The following is a 21,920-nucleotide window of genomic DNA, read 5'->3' as shown; positions in this document are numbered from 1 at the left end:
GAATCAGATATGGGGAATCAGAGGCGGGGAATCAGAGGCGGGGAAACAGTGGTGGCTAATCAGATATGGGGAATCAGAGGTGGGGAATCAGAGGCGGTGAATCAGAGATGGGGAATCAGAGGCGGGGAATCATAGCTGGGGAATCAGAGGCGGGGATTCAGAGTTGGGGAATCAGAGGCGGGGTATCAGATATGGGGAATCAGAGGCGGGGAATCAGAGGCGGGGAATCAGATATGGGGAATCAGAGGTGGGTAATCAGAGGCGGTGAATGAGAGATGGGGAATCAGAGGCCGGGAATTAGAGTCAGGGAATCAGATGTGGGTAATCAGAGGTGGGGAATCAGAGCTGCGGAATCAGAGGCGGGGAATCAGAGTCGGGGAATCAGACGCGGGGAATCAGAGGCGGGGAATCAGAGCTGAGGAATCAGAGGCGGGGAATCAGAGTTGGGGAATCAGAGACGGGGAATCAGATATGGGGAATCAGAGGCGGGGAAACAGAGGAGGGGTATCAGATATGGGGAACCAGAGGTGGGGAATCGGAGGGCGGGAATCCGAGATGGGTAATCAGAGGCAGGGAATCAGATATGTGGAATCAGAGGCGGGAAATCAGAGACAGGGAATCAGATGTGGGGAATCAGAGATGGGGAATCAGAGGCAGGGAATCAGAGGCGGGGAATCAGAAGTGGGGAATCATATTCCGGGAATCAGAGGCTGGGAATCAGAGGTGGGGAATCTGAGTCCGGGAATCAGAGATGGGGAATCAGAGGCGGGGAATCAAATATGGGGAATCAGAGGCGGGGAATCAGAGGCGGGGAAACAGAGATGGCTTATCAGATATGGGGAATCAGAGGTGGGGAATCAGAGGCGGTGAATCAGAGATGGGGAATCAGAGGCGGGGAATCAGAGGCAGGAAATCTGACATGGGGAATCAGAGGCGGGGTATCTGAGCTGGGGAATCAGAGGCGGGGAATCAGAGTTGGGGAATCAGAGGTGGGGAATCAGATATGGGGAAACAGAGGCGGGGAATCAGAGGTGGGGAAACAGAGGCAGGGAATCAGATATTGGGAATCAGAGGTGGGGAATCAGAGGCAGGGAATCAGATGTGGGGAATCAGAGCTGGGGAATCAGAGACGGGGAATCTGAGTTTGGGAATCAGAGGCGGGGAATAAGATATGGGGAATCAGAGGCGGGGAATCAGATATGGGCAATCAGAGGAGGGGAATCAGAGGTGGGACATCAGAGGCGGGAATCAGAATTGGGGAATCAGACATGGGGAATCAGAGAAGGGGAATCAGAGGCAGTGAATCAGAGATGGTGAATCAGAGGCGGGGAATCACAGGGAGGGAATCAGACGCAAGGAATCAGTGGTGATGAATCCAAGATGGGGAATCAGAGGCGGGGAATCAGAGGCAGGGAATTAGGCACGGGGAATCAGAGGTGGGGAATCAGAGCTGGGGAATCAGAGGCGGGGAATCAGAGTTGGGGAATCAGAGGCAGGGAATCAGATATGGGGCATCAGAGGCAGGAAAACAGATATGGGGAATCAGAGGCGGGGAATTAGTGGCAGGGAATCAGAGGCGGGGAATCAGAGGCGGGGTATCAGATGCAGGGAATCAGATGTGGGGAATCAGACATGGGGAATCATAGGCCGGGAATCAGAGGCCGGGAAACAGAGGTGGGGATTCAGAGTCCGGGAATCAGAGATGGGGAATCAGAGGCGGGGAATCAGATATGGGGAATCAGAGGCGGGGAATCAGAGGTGGAGAAACTGAGGTGGCTAATCAGATATGGGGAATTAGAGGTGGGGAATCAGACGCAGTGCATCAGAGATGGGGAATCAGGCGGGGAATCAGAAGTGGGGAATCATAGGCCGGGAATCAGAGGCCGGGAATCAGAGGTGGGGAATCTGAGTCCGGGAATCAGAGATGGGGAATCAGTTGCGGGGAATCAGATATGGGGAATCAGAGGCGGGGAATCAGAGGCGGGGAAACAGAGATTGCTTATCAGATATGGGGAATCAGAGGTGGGGAATCAGAGGCGGGGAATCAGATATGGGGAATCAGAGGCGGGGAATCAGAGGCGGGGAAACAGAGGTGGCTAATCAGATATGGGGAATCAGAGGTGGGGAATCAGAGGCGGTGAATCAGAGATGGGGAATCAGAGGCGGGGAATCAGAGGCAGGGAATCAGACACAGGGAATCAGAGGCGGGGAATCAGAGCTGGGGAATCAGAGGCGGGGAATCAGAGTTGGGGAATCAGAGGTGGGGAATCAGATATGGGGAAACAGAGGCGGGGAATCAGAGGCGGGGTAACAGAGGCGGGGAATCAGATATTGGGAATCAGAGGTGGGGAATCAGAGGCAGGGAATCAGATGAGGGGAATCAGTGCTGGGGAATCAGAGGCGGGGAATCAGAATTTGGGAATCAGAGATGGGGAATCAGAGGCGGGGATTCAGAGTTGGGGAATCAGAGGCGGGGTATCAGATATGGGGAATCAGAGGCGGGGAATCAGAGGCGGGGAAACTGAGGCGGGGAATCAGATATGGGGAATCATGGGTGGGGAATCAGAGGCGGTGAATCAGAGATGGGGAATCAGAGGCCGGGAATTAGATTCAGGGAATCAGACGCGGGTAATCAGAGGTGGGGAATCAGAGCTGGGGATTCAGAGGCGGGGAATCAGAGTCGGGGAGTCAGAGGCGGGGAATCAGAGATGGGGAATCAGAGGCGGGGAATCAGAGGCCGGGAAACAGAGGCCGGGAATCAGTTGTGGGGAATCAGAGGCCGGGAATTAGCGGTGGTGAATCAGAGATGGGGAATCAGACGCGGGGATTCAGAGGCGGGGAATCAGACGCGGGGAATCAGAGGCAGGGAATCAGAGCTGGGGAATCAGAGGCGGGGAATCTGAGTTTGGGAATCAGAGGCGGGGAATAAGATATGGGGAATCAGAGGCGGGGAATCAGATATGGGGAATCAGGGGAGGGGAATCAGAGGTGGGGCATCAGAGGCGGGAATCAGATTTGGGGAATCAGACATGGTGAATCAGAGGTGGGGAATCACAGGCAGGGAATCAGACGCAGGGAATCAGTGGTGGAGAATCAGAGATGGGGAATCAGAGGCGGGGAATCAGAGGCAGGGTATCAGACACGGGGAATCAGAGGCGGGGAATCAGAGCTGGGGAATCAGAGGCGGGGAATCAGAGTTGGGGAATCAGAGGTGGGGAATCAGATATGGGGAAACAGATGCGGGGAATCAGAGGTGGGGAAACAGAGGCAGGGAATCAGATATTGGGAATCAGAGGTGGGGAATCAGAGGCAGGGAATCAGAGGTGGGGAATCAGTGGCAGGGAATCAGATGTGGGGAATCAGAGCTGGGGAATCAGAGGCGGGGAATCAGAATTTGGGAATCAGAGATGGGGAATCAGAGATGGGGAATCAGAGGCGGGGAATCAGACGCGGAGAATCAGAGGTGGTTAATCACAGATGGGGAACCAGAGGCAGGGAATCAGAAGCAGGGAATGAGACGCAGGGAACCAGAGGCGGGGTATCAGAGCTGGGGAATCAGAGGCGGGGAATCAGAGTTGTGGAATCAGAGGTGGGGAATCAGATATGGGGAAACAGAGGCGGGGAATCAGAGGTGGGGAAACAGAGGCAGGGAATCAGATATTGGGAATCAGAGGTGGGGAATCAGAGGCAGGGAATCAGATGTGGGGAATCAGAGCTGGGGAATCAGAGACGGGGAATCTGAGTTTGGGAATCAGAGGCGGGGAATAAGATATGGGGAATCAGAGGCGGGGAATCAGATATGGGCAATCAGAGGAGGGGAATCAGAGGTGGGGCATCAGAGGCGGGAATCAGAATTGGGGAATCAGACATGGGGAATCAGAGAAGGGGAATCAGAGGCAGTGAATCAGAGATGGTGAATCAGAGGCGGGGAATCACAGGGAGGGAATCAGACGCAAGGAATCAGTGGTGATGAATCCAAGATGGGGAATCAGAGGCGGGGAATCAGAGGCAGGGAATTAGACACGGGGAATCAGAGGTGGGGAATCAGAGCTGAGGAATCAGAGGTGGGGAATCAGAGTTGGGGAATCAGAGGCAGGGAATCAGATATGGGGCATCAGAGGCAGGAAAACAGATATGGGGAATCAGAGGCGGGGAATTAGTGGCAGGGAATCAGAGGCGGGGAATCAGAGGCGGGGTATCAGAGGCAGGGAATCAGATGTGGGGAATCAGACATGGGGAATCAGAGGCAGGGTATCAGAGGCGGGGAATCAGAAGCGGGGAATCATAGGCCGGGAATCAGAGGCCGGGAAACAGAGGTGGGGATTCAGAGTCCGGGAATCAGAGATGGGGAATCAGAGGCGGGGAATCAGATATGGGGAATCAGAGGCGGGGAATCAGAGGTGGAGAAACAGAGGTGGCTAATCAGATATGGGGAATTAGAGGTGGGGAATCAGACACAGTGCATCAGAGATGGGGAATCAGGCGGGGAATCAGAAGCGGGGAATCATAGGCCGGGAATCAGAGGCCGGGAATCAGAGGTGGGGAATCTGAGTCCGGGAATCAGAGATGGGGAATCAGTTGCGGGGAATCAGATATGGGGAATCAGAGGCGGGGAATCAGAGGCGGGGAAACAGAGATTGCTTATCAGATATGGGGAATCAGAGGTGGGGAATCAGAGGCGGGGAATCAGATATGGGGAATCAGAGGCGGGGAATCAGAGGCGGGGAAACAGTGGTGGCTAATCAGATATGGGGAATCAGAGGTGGGGAATCAGAGGCGGTGAATCAGAGATGGGGAATCAGAGGCGGGGAATCATAGCTGGGGAATCAGAGGCGGGGATTCAGAGTTGGGGAATCAGAGGCGGGGTATCAGATATGGGGAATCAGAGGCGGGGAATCAGAGGCGGGGAATCAGATATGGGGAATCAGAGGTGGGTAATCAGAGGCGGTGAATGAGAGATGGGGAATCAGAGGCCGGGAATTAGAGTCAGGGAATCAGATGTGGGTAATCAGAGGTGGGGAATCAGAGCTGCGGAATCAGAGGCGGGGAATCAGAGTCGGGGAATCAGACGCGGGGAATCAGAGGCGGGGAATCAGAGCTGAGGAATCAGAGGCGGGGAATCAGAGTTGGGGAATCAGAGACGGGGAATCAGATATGGGGAATCAGAGGCGGGGAAACAGAGGAGGGGTATCAGATATGGGGAACCTGAGGTGGGGAATCGGAGGGCGGTAATCCGAGATGGGTAATCAGAGGGAGGGAATCAGACGCGGGGAATCTGTGGCGGGGTATCAGAGCTGGGGAATCAGAGGCGGGGAATCTGAGTTTGGGAATCAGAGGCGGGGAATAAGATATGGGGAATCAGAGGCGGGGAATCAGATATGGGGAATCAGAGGAGGGGATTCAGAGGTGGGGCATCAGAGGCGGGAATCAGAATTGGGGAATCAGACATGGGGAATCAGAGAAGGGGAATCAGAGGCAGTGAATCAGAGATGGTGAATCAGAGGTGGGGAATCACAGGCAGGGAATCAGATGCAGGGAATCAGTGGTGGTGAATCAGAGATGGGGAATCAGAGGCGGGGAATCAGAGGCAGGGAATCAGACGCGGGGAATCAGAAGCGGGGAATCAGAGCTGAGGAATCAGAGGTGGGGAATCAGAGATGGGGAATCAGAGGCAGGGAATCAGAGGCGGGGAATCAGAAGCGGGGAATCATATTCCGGGAATCAGAGGCTTGGAATCAGAGGTTGGGAATCTGAGTCCGGGAATCAGAGATGGGGAATCAGAGGCGGGGAATCAGATATGGGGAATAAGAGACGGGGAGTCAGAGGCGGGGAATCAGAGGCGGGGAAACAGAGATGGCTTATCAGATATGGGGAATCAGAGGTGGGGAATCAGAGGCGGTGAATCAGAGATGGGGAATCAGAGGCGGGGAATCAGAGGCAGGGAATCAGACACGGGGAATCAGAGGCGGGAAATCAGACACGGGGTATCAGAGGCGGGGAATCAGAGTTGGGGAATCAGAGGTGGGGAATCAGATATGGGGAAACAGAGGCGGGGAATCAGAGGTGGGGAAACAGAGGCAGGGAATCAGATATAGGGAATCAGAGGTGGGGAATCAGAGGCAGGGAATCAGATGTGGGGAATCAGAGCTGGGCAATCAGAGACGGGGAATCTGAGTTTGGGAATCAGAGGCCCGGAATAAGATATGGGGAATCAGAGGCGGGGAATCAGATATGGGCAATCAGAGGAGGGGAATCAGAGGTGGGGCATCAGAGGCGGGAATCAGAATTGGGGAATCAGACATGGGGAATCAGAGAAGGGGAATCAGAGGCAGTGAATCAGAGATGGTGAATCAGAGGCGGGGAATCACAGGCAGGGAATCAGACGCAAGGAATCAGTGGTGGTGAATCCAAGATGGGGAATCAGAGGCGGGGAATCTGAGGCAGGGAATTAGACACGGGGAATCAGAGGTGGGGAATCAGAGCTGAGGAATCAGAGGCGGGGAATCAGAGTTGGGGAATCAGAGGCAGGGATTCAGATATGGGGCATCAGAGGCAGGAAACCAGATATGGGGAATCAGAGGCGGGGAATTAGTGGCAGGGAATCAGAGGCGGGGAATCAGAGGCGGGGTATCAGAGGCAGGGAATCAGATGTGGGGAATCAGACATGGGGAATCAGAGGCAGGGAATCAGAGGCGGGGAATCAGAAGCGGGGAATCATAGGCCGTGAATCAGAGGCCGGGAATCAGAGGTGGGGATTCAGATTCCGGGAATCAGAGATGGGGAATCAGAGGCGGGGAATCAGATATGGGGAATCAGAGGCGGGGAATCAGAGGCGGAGAAACAGAGGTGGCTAATCAGATATGGGGAATCAGAGGTGGGGAATCAGAGGCAGTGAATCAGAGATGGGAAATCAGAGGCAGGGAATCAGAGGCGGGGAATCAGAAGCGGGGAATCATAGGCCGGGAATCAGAGGCCGGGAATCAGAGGTGGGGAATCTGAGTCCGGGAATCAGAGATGGGGAATCAGAGGCGGGGAATCAGATATGGGGAATCAGAGGCGGGGAATCAGAGGTGGGGAAACAGAGATTGCTTATCAGATATGGGGAATCAGAGGTGGGGAATCAGAGGCGGGGAATCAGAGGCAGGGAATCAGATGTGGGGAATCAGAGATGGGGAATCAGAGGCGGGGAATCAGAAGCCGGGAATAATATTCCGGGAATCAGAGGCTTGGAATCAGAGGTGGGGAATCTGAGTCCTGGAATCAGAGATGGGGAATCAGAGGCGGGGAATCAGATATGGGGAATCAGAGGCGGGGAATCAGAGGCGGGGAAACAGAGATGGCTTATCAGATATGGGGAATCAGAGGTGGGGAATCAGAGGCGGGGATTCAGAGGCGGGGAAACAGAGTAGGGGTATCAGATATGGGGAACCAGAGGTGGGGAATCGGAGGGCGGGAATCCGAGATGGGTAATCAGAGGCAGGGAATCAGATATGTGGAATCAGAGGCGGGGAATCAGAGACAGGGAATCAGATGTGGGGAATCAGAGATGGGGAATCAGAGGCAGGGAATCAGAGGCGGGGAATCAGAAGTGGGGAATCATATTCCGGGAATCAGAGGTTGGGAATCAGAGGTGGGGAATCTGAGTCCGGGAATCAGAGATGGGGAATCGGAGGCGGGGAATCAGATATGGGGAATCAGAGGCGGGGAAACAGAGATGGCTTATCAGATATGGGGAATCAGAGGTGGGGAATCAGAGGCGGTGAATCAGAGATGGGGAATCAGAGGCGGGGAATCAGAGGCAGGAAATCTGACATGGGGAATCAGAGGCGGGGTATCAGAGCTGGGGAATCAGAGGCGGGGAATCAGAGTTGGGGAATCAGAGGTGGGGAATCAGATATGGGGAAACAGAGGCGGGGAATCAGAGGTGGGGAAACAGAGGCAGGGAATCAGATATTGGGAATCAGAGGTGGGGAATCAGAGGCAGGGAATCAGATGTGGGGAATCAGAGCTGGGGAATCAGAGACGGGGAATCTGAGTTTGGGAATCAGAGGCGGGGAATAAGATATGGGGAATCAGAGGCGGGGAATCAGATATGGGCAATCAGAGGAGGGGAATCAGAGGTGGGGCATCAGAGGCGGGAATCAGAATTGGGGAATCAGACATGGGGAATCAGAGAAGGGGAATCAGAGGCAGTGAATCAGAGATGGTGAATCAGAGGCGGGGAATCACAGGGAGGGAATCAGACGCAAGGAATCAGTGGTGATGAATCCAAGATGGGGAATCAGAGGCAGGGAATCAGAGGCAGGGAATTAGACACCGGGAATCAGAGGTGGGGAATCAGAGCTGAGGAATCAGAGGCGGGGAATCAGAGTTGGGGAATCAGAGGCAGGGAATCAGATATGGGGCATCAGAGGCAGGAAAACAGATATGGGGAATCAGAGGCGGGGAATTAGTGTCAGGGAATCAGAGGCGGGGAATCAGAGGCGGGGTATCAGAGGCAGGGAATCAGATGTGGGGAATCAGACATGGGGAATCAGAGGCAGGGTATCAGAGGCGGGGAATCAGAAGCGGGGAATCATAGGCCGGGAATCAGAGGCCGGGAAACAGAGGTGGGGATTCAGAGTCCGGGAATCAGAGATGGGGAATCAGAGGCGGGGAATCAGATATGGGGAATCAGAGGCGGGGAATCAGAGGTGGAGAAACAGAGGTGGCTAATCAGATATGGGGAATTAGAGGTGGGGAATCAGACGCAGTGCATCAGAGATGGGGAATCAGGCGGGGAATCAGAAGCGGGGAATCATAGGCCGGGAATCAGAGGCCGGGAATCAGAGGTGGGGAATCTGAGTCCGGGAATCAGAGATGGGGAATCAGTTGCGGGGAATCAGATATGGGGAATCAGAGGCGGGGATTCAGAGGCGGGGAAACAGAGATTGCTTATCAGATATGGGGAATCAGAGGTGGGGAATCAGAGGCCGGGAATCAGATATGGGGAATCAGAGGCGGGGAATCAGAGGCGGGGAAACAGAGGTGGCTAATCAGATATGGGGAATCAGAGGTGGGGAATCAGAGGCGGTGAATCAGAGATGGGGAATCAGAGGCGGGGAATCAGAGGCAGGGAATCAGACACAGGGAATCAGAGGCGGGGAATCAGAGCTGGGGAATCAGAGGCGGGGAATCAGAGTTGGGGAATCAGAGGTGGGGAATCAGATATGGGGAAACAGAGGCGGGGAATCAGAGGCGGGGTAACAGATGCGGGGAATCAGATATTGGGAATCAGAGGTGGGGAATCAGAGGCAGGGAATCAGATGAGGGGAATCAGTGCTGGGGAATCAGAGGCGGGGAATCAGAATTTGGGAATCAGAGATGGGGAATCAGAGATGGGGAATCGGAGGCGGGGAATCAGACGCGGTGAATCAGAGGTGGTTAATCACAGATGGGGAACCAGAGGCAGGGAATCAGAAGCAGGGAATCAGACGCGGGGAATCAGATGCGGGGAATCATAGCTGGGGAATCAGAGGCGGGGATTCAGAGTTGGGGAATCAGAGGCGGGGTATCAGATATGGGGAATCAGAGGCGGGGAATCAGAGGCGGGGAAACTGAGGCGGGGAATCAGATATGGGGAATCATGGGTGGGAAATCAGAGGCGGTGAATCAGAGATGGGGAATCAGAGGCCGGGAATTAGATTCAGGGAATCAGACGCGGGTAATCAGAGGTGGGGAATCAGAGCTGGGGATTCAGAGGCGGGGAATCAGAGTCAGGGAATCAGAGGCGGGGAATCAGAGATGGGGAATCAGAGGCGGGGAATCAGAGGCCGGGAATCAGAGGCCGGGAATCAGTTGTGGGGAATCAGAGGCCGGGAATTAGCGGTGGTGAATCAGTGATGGGGAATCAGACGCGGGGATTCAGAGGCGGGGAATCAGACGCAGGGAATCAGAGGCAGGGAATCAGAGCTGGGGAATCAGAGGCGGGGAATCTGAGTTTGGGAATCAGAGGCGGGGAATAAGATATGGGGAATCAGAGGCCGGGAATCAGATATGGGGAATCAGGGGAGGGGAATCAGAGGTGGGGCATCAGAGGCGGGAATCAGATTTGGGGAATCAGACATGGTGAATCAGAGGTGGGGAATCACAGGCAGGGAATCAGACGCAGGGAATCAGTGGTGGAGAATCAGAGATGGGGATTCAGAGGCGGGGAAGCAGAGGCAGGGAATCAGACACGGGGAATCAGAGGCGGGGAATCAGAGCTGGGGAATCAGAGGCGGGGAATCAGAGTTGGGGAATCAGAGGTGGGGAATCAGATATGGGGAAACAGATGCGGGGAATCAGAGGTGGGGAATCAGAGGCAGGGAATCAGAGGTGGGGAATCAGTGGCAGGGAATCAGATGTGGGGAATCAGAGCTGGGGAATCAGAGGCGGGGAATCAGAATTTGGGAATCAGAGATGGGGAATCAGAGATGGGGAATCAGAGGCGGGGAATCAGACGCGGAGAATCAGAGGTGGTTAATCACAGATGGGGAACCAGAGGCAGGGAATCAGAAGCAGGGAATCAGACGCAGGGAATCAGAGGCGGGGAATCATACCTTGGGAATCAGAGGCGGGGATACAGAGTTGGGGAATCAGAGGCGGGGTATCAGATATGGGGAATCAGAGGTGGGGAATCAGAGGCGGGGAAACTGAGGCGGGGAATCAGATATGGGGAATCAGAGGTGGGGAATCAGAGGCGGTGAATCAGAGATGGGGAATCAGAGGCCGGGAATTAGATTCAGGGAATCAGACGCGGGTAATCAGAGGTGGGGAATCAGAGCTGGGGATTCAGAGGCGGGGAATCAGAGTCAGGGAATCAGAGGCGGGGAATCAGAGATGGGGAATCAGAGGCGGGGAATCAGAGGCCGGGAATCAGAGGCCGGGAATCAGTTGTGGGGAATCAGAGGCCGGGAATTAGCGGTGGTGAATCAGAGATGGGGAATCAGAGGCGGGGATTCAGAGGCGGGGAATCAGACGTGGGGAATCAGAGGCGGGGAATCAGAGCTGGGGAATCAGAGGCGGGGAATCTGAGTTTGGGAATCAGAGGCGGGGAATAAGATATGGGGAATCAAAGTGGGGGAATCAGATATGGGGAATCAGAGGAGGGGAATCAGAGGTGGGGCATCAGCCGCGGGAATCAGAATTGGGGAATCAGACATGGTGAATCAGAGGCGGGGAATCAGAGTTGGGGAATCAGAGGTTGCGAATCAGATATGGGGAAACAGAGGCGGGGAATCAGAGGTGGTGAAACAGAGGCAGGGAGTCAGATATTGGGAATCAGAGGTGGGGAATCAGAGGCAGGGAATCAGATTTGGGGAATCAGAGCTGGGGAATCAGAGGCAGGGATTCTGAGTTTGGGAATCAGAGGCGGGGAATCAGAGGCGGGGAATCAGAGCTGAGGAATCAGAGGCGGGGTATCAGATATGGGGAACCTGAGGTGGGGAATCGGAGGGCGGGAATCCGAGATGGGTAATCAGAGGCAGGGAATCAGACGCGGGGAATCTGAGGCGGGGTATCAGAGCTGGGGAATCAGAGGCGGGGAATCTGAGTTTGGGAATCAGAGGCGGGGAATAAGATATGGGGAATCAGAGGCGGGGAATCAGATATGGGGAATCAGAGGAGGGGATTCAGAGGTGGGGCATCAGCGGCGGGAATCAGAATTGGGGAATCAGACATGGGGAATCAGAGAAGGGGAATCAGAGGCAGTGAATCAGAGATGGTGAATCAGAGGCGGGGAATCACAGGCAGGGAATCAGATGCAGGGAATCAGTGGTGGTGAATCAGAGATGGGGAATCAGAGGCGGGGAATCAGAGGCAGGGAATCAGACGCGGGGAATCAGAAGCGGGGAATCAGAGCTGAGGAATCAGAGGCGGGGAATCAGAGTTGGGGAATCAGAGATGGGGAATCAGATATGGGGAATCAGAGGCGGGGAATCAGAGGCGGGGAAACAGAGGAGGGGTATCAGATATGGGGAACCTGAGGTGGGGAATCGGAGGGCGGGAATCCGAGATGGGTAATCAGAGGCAGGGAATCAGATATGGGGAATCAGAGGCGGGGAATCAGAGGCAGGGAATCAGATGTGGGGAATCAGAGATGGGGAATCAGAGGCAGGGAATCAGAGGCGGGGAATCAGAAGCGGGGAATCATATTCCGGGAATCAGAGGCTTGGAATCAGAGGTTGGGAATCTGAGTCCGGGAATCAGAGATGGGGAATCAGTTGCGGGGAATCAGATATGGGGAATCAGAGGCGGGGATTCAGAGGCGGGGAAACAGAGATTGCTTATCAGATATGGGGAATCAGAGGTGGGGAATCAGAGGCCGGGAATCAGATATGGGGAATCAGAGGCGGGGAATCAGAGGCGGGGAAACAGAGGTGGCTAATCAGATATGGGGAATCAGAGGTGGGGAATCAGAGGCGGTGAATCAGAGATGGGGAATCAGAGGCGGGGAATCAGAGGCAGGGAATCAGACACAGGGAATCAGAGGCGGGGAATCAGAGCTGGGGAATCAGAGGCGGGGAATCAGAGTTGGGGAATCAGAGGTGGGGAATCAGATATGGGGAAACAGAGGCGGGGAATCAGAGGCGGGGTAACAGATGCGGGGAATCAGATATTGGGAATCAGAGGTGGGGAATCAGAGGCAGGGAATCAGATGAGGGGAATCAGTGCTGGGGAATCAGAGGCGGGGAATCAGAATTTGGGAATCAGAGATGGGGAATCAGAGATGGGGAATCGGAGGCGGGGAATCAGACGCGGTGAATCAGAGGTGGTTAATCACAGATGGGGAACCAGAGGCAGGGAATCAGAAGCAGGGAATCAGACGCGGGGAATCAGATGCGGGGAATCATAGCTGGGGAATCAGAGGCGGGGATTCAGAGTTGGGGAATCAGAGGCGGGGTATCAGATATGGGGAATCAGAGGCGGGGAATCAGAGGCGGGGAAACTGAGGCGGGGAATCAGATATGGGGAATCATGGGTGGGGAATCAGAGGCGGTGAATCAGAGATGGGGAATCAGAGGCCGGGAATTAGATTCAGGGAATCAGACGCGGGTAATCAGAGGTGGGGAATCAGAGCTGGGGATTCAGAGGCGGGGAATCAGAGTCAGGGAATCAGAGGCGGGGAATCAGAGATGGGGAATCAGAGGCGGGGAATCAGAGGCCGGGAATCAGAGGCCGGGAATCAGTTGTGGGGAATCAGAGGCCGGGAATTAGCGGTGGTGAATCAGTGATGGGGAATCAGACGCGGGGATTCAGAGGCGGGGAATCAGACGCAGGGAATCAGAGGCAGGGAATCAGAGCTGGGGAATCAGAGGCGGGGAATCTGAGTTTGGGAATCAGAGGCGGGGAATAAGATATGGGGAATCAGAGGCGGGGAATCAGATATGGGGAATCAGGGGAGGGGAATCAGAGGTGGGGCATCAGAGGCGGGAATCAGATTTGGGGAATCAGACATGGTGAATCAGAGGTGGGGAATCACAGGCAGGGAATCAGACGCAGGGAATCAGTGGTGGAGAATCAGAGATGGGGAATCAGAGGCGGGGAATCAGAGGCAGGGAATCAGACACGGGGAATCAGAGGCGGGGAATCAGAGCTGGGGAATCAGAGGCGGGGAATCAGAGTTGGGGAATCAGAGGTGGGGAATCAGATATGGGGAAACAGATGCGGGGAATCAGAGGTGGGGAATCAGAGGCAGGGAATCAGAGGTGGGGAATCAGTGGCAGGGAATCAGATGTGGGGAATCAGAGCTGGGGAATCAGAGGCGGGGAATCAGAATTTGGGAATCAGAGATGGGGAATCAGAGATGGGGAATCAGAGGCGGGGAATCAGACGCGGAGAATCAGAGGTGGTTAATCACAGATGGGGAACCAGAGGCAGGGAATCAGAAGCAGGGAATCAGACGCAGGGAATCAGAGGCGGGGAATCATACCTTGGGAATCAGAGGCGGGGATACAGAGTTGGGGAATCAGAGGCGGGGTATCAGATATGGGGAATCAGAGGTGGGGAATCAGAGGCGGGGAAACTGAGGCGGGGAATCAGATATGGGGAATCAGAGGTGGGGAATCAGAGGCGGTGAATCAGAGATGGGGAATCAGAGGCCGGGAATTAGATTCAGGGAATCAGACGCGGGTAATCAGAGGTGGGGAATCAGAGCTGGGGATTCAGAGGCGGGGAATCAGAGTCAGGGAATCAGAGGCGGGGAATCAGAGATGGGGAATCAGAGGCGGGGAATCAGAGGCCGGGAATCAGAGGCCGGGAATCAGTTGTGGGGAATCAGAGGCCGGGAATTAGCGGTGGTGAATCAGAGATGGGGAATCAGAGGCGGGGATTCAGAGGCGGGGAATCAGACGTGGGGAATCAGAGGCGGGGAATCAGAGCTGGGGAATCAGAGGCGGGGAATCTGAGTTTGGGAATCAGAGGCGGGGAATAAGATATGGGGAATCAAAGTGGGGGAATCAGATATGGGGAATCAGAGGAGGGGAATCAGAGGTGGGGCATCAGCCGCGGGAATCAGAATTGGGGAATCAGACATGGTGAATCAGAGGCGGGGAATCAGAGTTGGGGAATCAGAGGTTGCGAATCAGATATGGGGAAACAGAGGCGGGGAATCAGAGGTGGTGAAACAGAGGCAGGGAATCAGATATTGGGAATCAGAGGTGGGGAATCAGAGGCAGGGAATCAGATTTGGGGAATCAGAGCTGGGGAATCAGAGGCAGGGATTCTGAGTTTGGGAATCAGAGGCGGGGAATCAGAGGCGGGGAATCAGAGCTGAGGAATCAGAGGCGGGGTATCAGATATGGGGAACCTGAGGTGGGGAATCGGAGGGCGGGAATCCGAGATGGGTAATCAGAGGCAGGGAATCAGACGCGGGGAATCTGAGGCGGGGTATCAGAGCTGGGGAATCAGAGGCGGGGAATCTGAGTTTGGGAATCAGAGGCGGGGAATAAGATATGGGGAATCAGAGGCGGGGAATCAGATATGGGGAATCAGAGGAGGGGATTCAGAGGTGGGGCATCAGCGGCGGGAATCAGAATTGGGGAATCAGACATGGGGAATCAGAGAAGGGGAATCAGAGGCAGTGAATCAGAGATGGTGAATCAGAGGCGGGGAATCACAGGCAGGGAATCAGATGCAGGGAATCAGTGGTGGTGAATCAGAGATGGGGAATCAGAGGCGGGGAATCAGAGGCAGGGAATCAGACGCGGGGAATCAGAAGCGGGGAATCAGAGCTGAGGAATCAGAGGCGGGGCATCAGAGTTGGGGAATCAGAGATGGGGAATCAGATATGGGGAATCAGAGGCGGGGAATCAGAGGCGGGGAAACAGAGGAGGGGTATCAGATATGGGGAACCTGAGGTGGGGAATCGGAGGGCGGGAATCCGAGATGGGTAATCAGAGGCAGGGAATCAGATATGGGGAATCAGAGGCGGGGAATCAGAGGCAGGGAATCAGATGTGGGGAATCAGAGATGGGGAATCAGAGGCAGGGAATCAGAGGCGGGGAATCAGAAGCGGGGAATCATATTCCGGGAATCAGAGGCTTGGAATCAGAGGTTGGGAATCTGAGTCCGGGAATCAGAGATGGGGAATCAGAGGCGGGGAATCAGATATGGGGAATCAGAGACGGGGAATCAGAGGCGGGGAATCAGAGGCGGGGAAACAGAGATGGCTTATCAGATATGGGGAATCAGAGGTGGGGAATCAGAGGCGGTGAATCAGAGATGGGGAATCAGAGGCGGGGAATCAGAGGCAGGGAATCAGACACGGGGAATCAGAGGCGGGAAATCAGACACGGGGTATCAGAGGCGGGGAATCAGAGTTGGGGAATCAGAGGTGGGGAATCAGATATGGGGAAACAGAGGCGGGGAATCAGAGGTGGGGAAACAGAGGCAGGGAATCAGATATAGGGAATCAGAGGTGGGGAATCAGAGGCAGGGAATCAGATGTGGGGAATCAGAGCTGGGCAATCAGAGACGGGGAATCTGAGTTTGGGAATCAGAGGCGGGGAATAAGATATGGGGAATCAGAGGCGGGGAATCAGATATGGGCAATCAGAGGAGGGGAATCAGAGGTGGGGCATCAGAGGCGGGAATCAGAATTGGGGAATCAGACATGGGGAATCAGAGAAGGGGAATCAGAGGCAGTGAATCAGAGATGGTGAATCAGAGGCGGGGAATCACAGGCAGGGAATCAGACGCAAGGAATCAGTGGTGGTGAATCCAAGATGGGGAATCAGAGGCGGGGAATCTGAGGCAGGGAATTAGACACGGGGAATCAGAGGTGGGGAATCAGAGCTGAGGAATCAGAGGCGGGGAATCAGAGTTGGGGAATCAGAGGCAGGGAATCAGATATGGGGCATCAGAGGCAGGAAATCAGATATGGGGAATCAGAGGCGGGGAATTAGTGGCAGGGAATCAGAGGCGGGGAATCAGAGGCGGGGTATCAGAGGCAGGGAATCAGATGTGGGGAATCAGACATGGGGAATCAGAAGCAGGGAATCAGAGGCGGGGAATCAGAAGCGGGGAATCATAGGCCGTGAATCAGAGGCCGGGAATCAGAGGTGGGGATTCAGATTCCGGGAATCAGAGATGGGGAATCAGAGGCGGGGAATCAGATATGGGGAATCAGAGGCGGGGAATCAGAGGCGGAGAAACAGAGGTGGCTAATCAGATATGGGGAATCAGAGGTGGGGAATCAGAGGCAGTGAATCAGAGATGGGGAATCAGAGGCAGGGAATCAGAGGCGGGGAATCAGAAGCGGGGAATCATAGGCCGGGAATCAGAGGCCGGGAATCAGAGGTGGGGAATCTGAGTCCGGGAATCAGAGATGGGGAATCAGAGGCGGGGAATCAGATATGGGGAATCAGAGGCGGGGAATCAGAGGCGGGGAAACAGAGATTGCTTATCAGATATGGGGAATCAGAGATGGGGAATCAGAGGCGGGGAATCAGATATAGGGAATCAGAGGCGGGGAATCAGAGGCGGAGAAACAGAGGTGGCTAATCAGATATGGGGAATCAGAGGTGGGGAATCAGAGGCAGTGAATCAGAGATGGGGAATCAGAGGCAGGGAATCAGAGGCGGGGAATCAGAAGCGGGGAATCATAGGCCGGGAATCAGAGGCCGGGAATCAGAGGTGGGGAATCTGAGTCCGGGAATCAGAGATGGGGAATCAGAGGCGGGGAATCAGATATGGGGAATCAGAGGCGGGGAATCAGAGGCGGGGAAACAGAGATTGCTTATCAGATATGGGGAATCAGAGGTGGGGAATCAGAGGCGGGGAATCAGAAATGGGGAATCAGAGGCGGGGAATCAGAGGCGGGGAAACAGAGCTGAGGAACCAGAGGCGGGGAATCAGAGTTGGGGAATCAGAGACGGGAAATCAGATATGGGGAATCAGAGGCGGGGAATCAGAGGCGGGGAAACAGAGGAGGGGTATCAGATATGGGGAACCAGAGGTGGGGAATCAGAGGGCGGGAATCCGAGATGGGTAATCAGAGGCAGGGAATCAGATATGGGGAATCAGAGGCGGGGAATCAGAGGCAGGGAATCAGATGTGGGGAATCAGAGATGGGGAATCAGAGGCAGGGAATCAGAGGCGGGGAATCAGAAGAAGGGAATAATATTCCGGGAATCAGAGGCTTGGAATCAGAGGTGGGGAATCTGAGTCCTGGAATCAGAGATGGGGAATCAGAGGCGGGGAATCAGATATGGGGAATCAGAGACGGGGAATCAGAGGCGGGGAAACAGAGATGGCTTATCAGATATGGGGAATCAGAGGTGGGGAATCAGAGGCGGAGATTCAGAGGCGGGGAAACAGAGTAGGGGTATCAGATATGGGGAATCAGAGGTGGGGAATCGGAGGGCGGGAATCCGAGATGGGTAATCAGAGGCAGGGAATCAGATATGTGGAATCAGAGGCGGGGAATCAGAGACAGGGAATCAGATGTGGGGAATCAGAGATGGGGAATCAGAGGCAGGGAATCAGAGGCGGGGAATCAGAAGTGGGGAATCATATTCCGGGAATCAGAGGCTGGGAATCAGAGGTGGGGAATCTGAGTCCGGGAATCAGAGATGGGGAATCAGAGGCGGGGAATCAGATATGGGGAATCAGAGGCGGGGAATCAGAGGCGGGGAAACAGAGATGGCTTATCAGATATGGGGAATCAGAGGTGGGGAATCAGAGGCGGTGAATCAGAGATGGGGAATCAGAGGCGGGGAATCAGAGGCAGGAAATCTGACATGGGGAATCAGAGGCGGGGTATCAGAGCTGGGGAATCAGAGGCGGGGAATCAGAGTTGGGGAATCAGAGGTGGGGAATCAGATATGGGGAAACAGAGGCGGGGAATCAGAGGTGGGGAAAGAGAGGCAGGGAATCAGATATTGGGAATCAGAGGTGGGGAATCAGAGGCAGGGAATCAGAGGCGGGGAATCAGAGCTGGGGAATCAGAGGCGGGGAATCAGAGTTGGGGAATCAGAGGTGGGGAGTCAGATATGGGGAAACAGATGCGGGGAATCAGAGGTGGGGAATCTGAGGCAGGGAATCAGAGGTGGGGAATCAGTGGCAGGGAATCAGATGTGGGGAATCAGAGCTGGGGAATCAGAGGCGGGGAATCAGAATTTGGGAATCAGAGATGGGGAATCAGAGATGGGGAATCAGAGGCGGGGAATCAGACGCGGAGAATCAGAGGTGGTTAATCACAGATGGGGAACCAGAGGCAGGGAATCAGAAGCAGGGAATCAGACGCAGGGAATCAGAGGCGGGGAATCATACCTTGGGAATCAGAGGCGGGGATTCAGAGTTGGGGAATCAGAGGCGGGGTATCAGATATGGGGAATCAGAGGTGGGGAATCAGAGGCGGGGAAACTGAGGCGGGGAATCAGATATGGGGAATCAGAGGTGGGGAATCAGAGGCGGTGAATCAGAGATGGGGAATCAGAGGCCGGGAATTAGATTCAGGGAATCAGACGCGGGTAATCAGAGGTGGGGAATCAGAGCTGGGGATTCAGAGGCGGGGAATCAGAGTCGGGGAATCAGAGGCGGGGAATCAGAGATGGGGAATCAGAGGCGGGGAATCAGAGGCCGGGAATCAGAGGCCGGGAATCAGTTGTGGGGAATCAGAGGCCGGGAATTAGCGGTGGTGAATCAGAGATGGGGAATCAGAGGCGGGGATTCAGAGGCGGGGAATCAGACGTGGGGAATCAGAGGCGGGGAATCAGAGCTGGGGAATCAGAGGCGGGGAATCTGAGTTTGGGAATCAGAGGCGGGGAATAAGATATGGGGAATCAAAGTGGGGGAATCAGATATGGGGAATCAGAGGAGGGGAATCAGAGGTGGGGAATCAGCCGCGGGAATCAGAATTGGGGAATCAGACATGGTGAATCAGAGGCGGGGAATCAGAGTTGGGGAATCAGAGGTTGCGAATCAGATATGGGGAAACAGAGGCGGGGAATCAGAGGTGGTGAAACAGAGGCAGGGAATCAGATATTGGGAATCAGAGGTGGGGAATCAGAGGCAGGGAATCAGATTTGGGGAATCAGAGCTGGGGAATCAGAGGCAGGGATTCTGAGTTTGGGAATCAGAGGCGGGGAATCAGAGGCGGGGAATCAGAGCTGAGGAATCAGAGGCGGGGAATCAGAGTTGGGGAATCAGAGACGGGGAATCAGATATGGGGAATCAGAGGCGGGGAATCAGAGGCGGGGAAACAGAGGAGGGGTATCAGATATGGGGAACCTGAGGTGGGGAATCGGAGGGCGGGAATCCGAGATGGGTAATCAGAGGCAGGGAATCAGACGCGGGGAATCTGAGGCGGGGTATCAGAGCTGGGGAATCAGAGGCGGGGAATCTGAGTTTGGGAATCAGAGGCGGGGAATAAGATATGGGGAATCAGAGGCGGGGAATCAGATATGGGGAATCAGAGGAGGGGATTCAGAGGTGGGGCATCAGAGGCGGGAATCAGAATTGGGGAATCAGACAAAGGGAATCAGAGAAGGGGAATCAGAGGCAGTGAATCAGAGATGGTGAATCAGAGGCGGGGAATCACAGGCAGGGAATCAGATGCAGGGAATCAGTGGTGGTGAATCAGAGATGGGGAATCAGAGGCGGGGAATCAGAGGCAGGGAATCAGACGCGGGGAATCAGAAGCGGGGAATCAGAGCTGAGGAATCAGAGGCGGGGATTCAGAGTTGGGGAATCAGAGATGGGGAATCAGATATGGGGAATCAGAGGCGGGGAATCAGAGGCGGGGAAACAGAGGAGGGGTATCAGATATGGGGAACCTGAGGTGGGGAATCGGAGGTCGGGAATCCGAGATGGGTAATCAGAGGCAGGGAATCAGATATGGGGAATCAGAGGCGGGGAATCAGAGGCAGGGAATCAGATGTGGGGAATCAGAGATGGGGAATCAGAGGCAGGGAATCAGAGGCGGGGAATCAGAAGCGGGGAATCATATTCCGGGAATAAGAGGATTGGAATCAGAGGTTGGGAATCTGAGTCCGGGAATCAGAGATGGGGAATCAGAGGCGGGGAATCAGATATGGGGAATCAGAGACGGGGAATCAGAGGCGGGGAATCAGAGGCGGGGAAACAGAGATGGCTTATCAGATATGAGGAATCAGAGGTGGGGAATCAGAGGCGGTGAATCAGAGATGGGGAATCAGAGGCGGGGAATAAGAGGCAGGGAATCAGACACGGGGAATCAGAGGCGGGAAATCAGACACGGGGTATCAGAGGCGGGGAATCAGAGTTGGGGAATCAGAGGTGGGGAATCAGATATGGGGAAACAGAGGCGGGGAATCAGAGGTGGGGAAACAGAGGCAGGGAATCAGATATAGGGAATCAGAGGTGGGGAATCAGAGGCAGGTAATCAGATGTGGGGAATCAGAGCTGGGCAATCAGAGACGGGGAATCTGAGTTTGGGAATCAGAGGCGGGGAATAAGATATGGGGAATCAGAGGCGGGGAATCAGATATGGGCAATCAGAGGAGGGGAATCAGAGGTGGGGCATCAGAGGCGGGAATCAGAATTGGTGAAATCAGACATGGGGAATCAGAGAAGGGGAATCAGAGGCAGTGAATCAGAGATGGTGAATCAGAGGCGGGGAATCACAGGCAGGGAATCAGACGCAAGGAATCAGTGGTGGTGAATCCAAGATGGGGAATCAGAGGCGGGGAATCTGAGGCAGGGAATTAGACACGGGGAATCAGAGGTGGGGAATCAGAGCTGAGGAATCAGAGGCGGGGAATCAGAGTTGGGGAATCAGAGGCAGGGAATCAGATATGGGGCATCAGAGGCAGGAAATCAGATATGGGGAATCAGAGGCGGGGAATTAGTGGCAGGGAATCAGAGGCGGGGAATCAGAGGCGGGGTATCAGAGGCAGGGAATCAGATGTGGGGAATCAGACATGGGGAATCAGAGGCAGGGAATCAGAGGCGGGGAATCAGAAGCGGGGAATCATAGGCCGTGAATCAGAGGCCGGGAATCAGAGGTGGGGATTCAGATTCCGGGAATCAGAGATGGGGAATCAGAGGCGGGGAATCAGATATGGGGAATCAGAGGCGGGGAATCAGAGGCGGAGAAACAGAGGTGGCTAATCAGATATGGGGAATCAGAGGTGGGGAATCAGAGGCAGTGAATCAGAGATGGGGAATCAGAGGCAGGGAATCAGAGGCGGGGAATCAGAAGCGGGGAATCATAGGCCGGGAATCAGAGGCCGGGTATCAGAGGTGGGGAATCTGAGTCCGGGAATCAGAGATGGGGAATCAGAGGCGGGGAATCAGATATGGGGAATCAGAGGCGGGGAATCAGAGGCGGGGAAACAGAGATTGCTTATCAGATATGGGGAATCAGAGGTGGGGAATCAGAGGCGGGGAATCAGAAATGGGGAATCAGAGGCGGGGAA

The sequence above is a fragment of the Narcine bancroftii genome, chromosome 1 (assembly GCF_036971445.1).
Source record: "Narcine bancroftii isolate sNarBan1 chromosome 1, sNarBan1.hap1, whole genome shotgun sequence".
NCBI classification, from domain to species: domain Eukaryota; kingdom Metazoa; phylum Chordata; class Chondrichthyes; order Torpediniformes; family Narcinidae; genus Narcine; species Narcine bancroftii.
This window is presented reverse-complemented; position numbering follows the sequence as displayed.